The sequence below is a fragment of the Echinops telfairi genome, unplaced genomic scaffold, assembly GCF_000313985.2.
Source record: "Echinops telfairi isolate 266 unplaced genomic scaffold, ASM31398v2 ScPeMD7_23;HRSCAF=83, whole genome shotgun sequence".
Taxonomy (NCBI): domain Eukaryota; kingdom Metazoa; phylum Chordata; class Mammalia; order Afrosoricida; family Tenrecidae; genus Echinops; species Echinops telfairi.
The window spans coordinates 84,472,503-84,479,154 of record NW_022103920.1 but is presented as its reverse complement, the minus strand read 5'-3'; positions in this window follow the sequence as shown (position 1 = coordinate 84,479,154).

The window sequence follows — 6,652 nt, the reverse complement described above, 5'->3', positions numbered from 1 at the left end:
TGTGTGTTCGTGTTCGAGAGCGCGCTCCCGCACGTTTTAGTAAAACGAAGGGACAGAGGGGGCTCCCTTTTAAACAATAAGCCTCACCCGCTGATATTGATCTTGGACCATCGGTCATCTTCCAGGCGAAGATGAAGGCCAATGTTGCCTGTGCGGCCATAGCCGTCGAATGAGCAGCGACCCCCCAGTTCTGGAAACCTTCGGTCCACTATAGGCAGTCGCTCACGACCCCTGAGAACCCAGGCACCCAGAAACTACAGGGTTCGCACCTGGGGGGGGCGGGGTATTGCTCTTCTGGGCTCCAGACTCTGGGAAGTCAGGCTTTCCCCTGCAGGAACTCGTGGCCACACCTCTCCCCTGCCCCTTGCTCACCCTTGGGCCGGGCAGCGGAGGAGGCTGACAGTGCATGTCCGCAGCGGCCACCGCAGACCAAACCCTTCCTCAGATGGGCAGGAGCTGCGGCTTCTGGAATTCTGAGCTTGGACAAACCCTCCATGCTTGCCCGACACCCAACGCCCCACTCACCCGCCTTACCTGCCAGTCTAGCCTCCCTGAAGGCCCGGGTCTGCCAAGTGTGCACATCCCAGGCCACCGCTCGGCCATCCTGGCCATTGAGACCCCAGGACAGCACGGGCGCCCCAGTACCTCTCTCAAGTTTGAGGTCTGAGCCCAACGCAGGTCTGTTCAGGTCCGCAAGCAATTAGCCAAACCTGGACCATCTCCCCACAGGCAAGGTCTGGGATACTTCCTCCCCCACTCTTGCTGTTACCTTGCTTAGCCAGTACTGTCTTGAAATTTGTCTTAATTACAGTGCTCATTAACACCCAGTTCTCGTTGAATCTGCATAGCAATCTTTAAAAGTCCTCTCTGGGCTGCAGTGACTTTTCTCCCACAATACACAGGGCAAGGTGGTCTTAAATTGCCAGGGCATGGCTGAGCAACGAACCCTGGCTCAGTCCTCCTAAGTCCCTGCCCCTCCATGCCCTTTATCAGGGCCTGAACTCCCAGCTATGCATTGGCTCCCCATAAGGTAACCCTTTACCAAGCTTCTGTGCATGCTGCAATCTCTGGGGGAGCCAAAGAGCTTCTTAGAGAGGTCGCCCAGCTGTGCTTTGGGGCCTGAAGCACCTGCTTGACTAGAAAACTCAGGGCCCACACACCTAGGCTGGCCTCACTCGGACATTCTTTCCCCATACCCCAAAGACCAATCCAGCTGGAAGGCCAGGAAGCTTCCAGATAAGAGCATTTCACACAGACTGGCTCTTTTAAACCCCACAACAGATTCTGTGAGCAATACTATTGTGAATCACCCCTGTTTAGAGCTAAGAAACCTGAATCACAGAAAGGAAGCTGCGGTGTCTGGATTCAAACTCCTCCCTCCGAGGCTAACTTCACAGTCACAACTAGCTGTTAAGGATGGTTCTGGAGGAGACAACTAACCCCTGACCAATCACTTAGAATGTGAAGAAAGAGTTGAGCAAAACAAGCCCCCAAACCACTTGGAAATCGTGAGCCCTGGAGAAGGCCTCAGAGTCAGGCACCCTCGAGGTATAGGGCCGGAAAGACTAGCAGGTCTGCCCAAGCAGGTCGGAAGCATCTGTGGGGCTCTCATCCTGAATTACCAGGACTCCTGCTTCAGCAGGCACTAAGAGATAAAGACTCTAGTCCTGGGGTCTACTGGGGCCCTGAGCACCTTTCTGGAAAGGGCAGGACTCATGCTGCTATTTGATCCTCTTGTGAGTCACCGGCTCTTCACTTATTTCTCAGCGTTTTCTCCCAAAAATGCAAGGAAGCACTGAAATTGGCCTTCCATTTCTGAGGTTTCCTCTATGTCCTACTAAGAACCACCATACTTTGAGCACAACTGCCTGATCTAATTGAAAGGGAGTGTGACCGTACCTAGGTGTGTTTCTTCATATGGCAATTGCCTCCCTCAAACTGTCCCCCAGGATTGATTGATCCAATGGAACAAAACTGGGAGGTCAGGCCTGATGTGCCCACCAGCAGCCCACATCTGCCTCCATCCAAAACATAGGGTAACATCTTAGAAGGCAGGACTTAGTGGTTATGTGTTGGGCTATTAACTCCAAGGTTAGCAGTTCAAAACTACCAGCTGCTCCTTGGGAGAAAGATGGGCTTTTCTGCTCCTATAGTTACAGTCTCTGAAATCCACAGGGGCATTTCAATCCTGTTCTAAAGGTTTGCTATGAGTCTGAATAAACTCTGACAGTGAGTTTGTTTTTTGCATTTTCTCTGAGGATAAAAGGCTCCCCGGTGCAGGGAACTGGGGTCACAAAAATCATGGGTTCATTCCCCATATGCTAGAAAGTCAGTTTTCTGGTTTCATTAGGTCAGAGGGCAAACCCTTCTCAAGAGGTTGGCAGGGCCAGACAAGCTTGGCCTGCTTCTCCTGCAGTGGCCTCACCATTCTTTGGGGAATTGGCACACTGTGGGCACCCATCGAAGTGGCCCAACCAAGGTATCTGGGGTCCCAGTCCAGGCAGGGTTTTTCCTTTGGGACTTCAACAGTATCTAAGGAGCACTGGTGGCCTAGTGGTTACACATTCAGCTGCTACCCATAGGTCAGCAGTTTGAAACCACCTATAGCTCCTGGGAAGAAAGATGGGGCTTTCTAGTCCCATAAATAGTTCCAGTCTTAGAAACCCTCGACACAGTTCTACCTTGCCCTATAGGGTCACTGTGAGTCGGCCTCGACTCATGGCAGTGTGTTGTGTTGGTTAGTTGAGGACTTTTTTTAGGACTTTTTTTTTTTTTGGTAATTATTCCCTCCTGGGTCTCGACCTCTGTCTCTGGGTTCCCAGGCCCAGACAGAGGCCAAGGCACTGCTCCTTTTCTCTGCCGGCCTCCCCTGACCCGAAGATGCGGAGACAGACGGAGACGGCTTTGACCCTGGGACGAGTAGAAGGTCCCCAGGTTGGGTGACCTCTCCCCAGCTCTCCAGCGAAAGCGCAAAACCCATCCGGGAGCTGTGCTAGGGCTTGCCTTAGATGGAGCCCCCACGCGCCCTTTCCTCTCTTGGAGCCTCACAGCGCCCCAGTGAGGTGCAGTCATTCTGCGTGCAGCTTGCAAACTGACTCCAAGGACTTGAAAATCTTGTCCAGGGCCACCCAGCTGGGCAGTGGGCGAACCCAGATTTAGCCCAGGATATCAGGTCTCTAAAAACCAGTTCTCGCTCGAACGGTAGCGTTGCGCCCCCAGGACATAAGAACACGTTCTCTAACTGCTTAGACAACTTGGGTGAGAGAGAAAACCCCTGCCCCGGGGCGCTGGGTGGGTGGAGTCGGGGCGGAGGCTCTGAAGGGTGGGGCGTGCCACCGGCTGGAGTCTGCTCCCGCGGTTACCTTAAGTCTCCGAGGAGCCGGGCACATTGGGAAAGGGGTGACTAGCACGAAGGGCCACCGGGTGCCGCGACTTGGTAGGGCTGTGCTCTGGCGGCTGTGAAACCTGACCGTGGGTGCATGTGGATGCGCGCGGACCCGCGGCGGCGGATTTGGAGAGGTGGGGTACGAGCTAGCAGCGGCTTGTGGCAGTGGAGGGAGCGCCATAGGGTTACCGGCCATCGTTGGGCCTGGGCCAGCCGGCCCGGTCCCTCCCAATCAACCCGGGGGTCGTGCCAGGTACAGCCAGGAGCCCCCTGAGCGTCGCTTTCCGGCTAGGGAGTCAGCTGACTGCCCTGTTCTTTTCCCGCGGCCCGTGGCTGCGCCTCCTCTCCTCTGCCCCAGCCCTCTCCGCCTCTCGTGGCCGCAGCGACAAAGCACTGCTCCTGAACTGCTGTCTTGGTGCGCCCCCCACTGCCGACTGCCGGAGTCGGAAGCCGCTGAGCGACCCAGCCTACTTGACAGCTCGGCTTCAGTGACTCTTCGCCAGTGGCGAAGGCCCCTAGCCCCCACCCCTAAGATAGCAGATCCTGCCTCGCAAGAGCACCCCACTCTTCCTCTTGTGCCAGCCCTGCTAGGGAAATGGATAGGGGGCCGCAACTCCTCAGCTTCGGTTTCTCAGGGAAAGTAACTAACTTCCGTGTGGGTTGGAAGCAGCTAGTCTCCAACCCTTGGATAAGAGGCCCCAAACCCCAATCCTTGTCAAAGCTTGGATGGGGTGGGGGTCACATAAGTGAGAGTACCTTAAACCTATCTCCCGGTCACCCAGGATGCTCAATCATGCCCCCAACACAAGATGATGCTTGAGGCATCTGTTGGGGCTGATTAGAAGCAAATAGCTTTTCTAGGCACCTAAAAGACCTGGGAATGTAGCTATCGGGTTAGATGCTTTTTCATGCAATCAGATTTTCCTAGTATCCCATATTCTGAGATGCTATTAAATAGCTTAGAGTTTCAGGGAAAGGTACAAGTAAGGCGTCGTGGGTCAAGGGTCCACCTAATACCCCAGAATAAAGAGAGTGATAAGTATCTTCTCTGTACTGGCTAGTCATCTAAGTGCTTTGCATATATTATGGTATTCAATCCTCATCATTCCATGAGGTAAGTGAAATCATCACCCCCATTCTACAGGTGGAGAAAATAAGCCAGTCAATGGCAGAGGTAAGATTTAAATGTCTGCAGCCTGGTGTTTCCTGGAGTACCTGCTCCTATTTATTAAACTGAATCATGTGCCTGTGGAAGTTAATAAGTGCTGCCTGTCATCCCCAAGGATTGATTTCATTTCCAAAGGGGTCTAAGCTCATAACGCAACTTCTACAGGCATTATTACTCACGGAAATAATTCAAAGTTGGATGGTCTTTTCTCACTTAAGTAACATTTCCACAGTCACTGCCCTATTTGATACAAAAAATATACGAAATTAAAAGGACATCTATTACTATTATCTCCATTTTACAGATGAAAAACTGAGGCCCAGAGAGAGTAAGTGCCTCCCCAAGATCACTCAACTAATCATTGTCACGCTTTTTTCCCCTTCTTTGTTTTGTATTTTCTTTTATTCTCACTGCAGACACATATTCATGAATCATCATATTCACACTCAACAAGCATCTAGTAGTTTCCAGTTACTTGAAAACATTTCCTTTCCTGCATGCCACCTACTCTTCCCAGACCTCAAAAGGTAAGATGGGCAAGCGTGGCTCTTTCCCATTTCCAGTTGAGGAATCCAAGGTTGGGAAAGGTCAGAGAACTTGACCAGAGCCACAGAGTCACAACAAGGATCAAAGTCTCTACACATAGGGCAAACATGCAAATCCTATGGAGAGTTCTGCAGAATGAGTAAAGTTTTCAGTTTCTGCCTTATCCTGACAGTCGGGCAGTACTGACAGGCACCATCCAAAGAAAAGACATCTGGCGAAATGTCACCAGTAATTCACAAGTCTACATAACTGGAAGCTTCCACTGTAATGGACGTGTGCATTGTTTTATGATTTCTGTCACTGGAAATATATCAAGTTTGGGATGTTTCCCTAATTATTTGGGAGTCAACCTTACTGCTATTGGAAAGAATCAATAGAAGAAATAAAGGTCACCAATTTCTAAATAGACATGGAAACACCAAAAGAGCCCAGCTCTCAGATTTAAATCTGCCCTGGTCTTACTTCCTGAGAAAAGGGTGGAGCATTTCACAAGTCAGGTCATGAGTTGAATATGAAACAGGACAACTGAAGAGCCAGGTGAACTAGGAAAATGGACTCATTTCCTTTTTTGGAAACTTCCTTTCATCCCAATGCTCTTATTTCCCAGTACAGACAATAGAAGGGGGGGGGGTGCCCATATGCTCTGGCTCTGAGCTTAGTTCATGATATGCAAGTTCTCATTTAAGCTTCACAACACTACTCGCCAGGAGAGTTCAAATAGAGAAAACTACAGAAGACACACTCACTGCCATAGCTTCAATGCTGACTCACATGGACTCTTGAGGACAGGGTAGAACTACTTCTTGTGAGTTTCCAAGACATGTCTGTTATGGGAGTAGAAAGTTCAGTCTTTCTCCCTCGAGGCAGCTGGTGGTTTTGAACTGGAGACCTTGAGGATTGTACCCCAATTCGTAACCACTATGCCACCAGAGCTCCTCACAGAAGTAAAAATAAATAAAAAATAAAAAAACCACCTCGCTGTCATCAAGATGATGCTGACACTTAGCGGCCATATAGGACAGGGTAGAACTTCCCTGGTGGGTTTTTAAGATTATTACTCTTTATGGGAGTAGAAAACCCTGTCTTTCTCCTGCACATAAGAAAACTGAGATGTAAAGAGGTTAAGAAACTTCCCTAACAAAAAAAAAACAAACAAAAACAGAAACTTCCTTAACATCACACAGGTCACATAGGGGAGTCAGTACTACCTGACTGAAAAGTCCATGATTGTACATACCAAATTTGACTTGCAACAGCCACAAGTTCACCTGCCTTATGGATGTGGATGCTGAGATCTTCTGGTCCAGCAGGAGAGGAGCATCAAGGCGTTGGTCTGAAGTGCAACAAGCCTTGGATTTTGAGTCCAGGACAGGAGGGATGCACTGATCCCAAAGACCTTTGAAAAGATGGAAAATGGTCTATAGGTGATACAAGAACAGGTTCAACGATTGAGAAGAGTTCTCAAACTCCCAAGTCAAGAGTTCTGGTAGCTTCCCAGACACTTGATAATATGGCAAGAGGATGCATTTGGAAGCCAGACAGACAGACCTGAG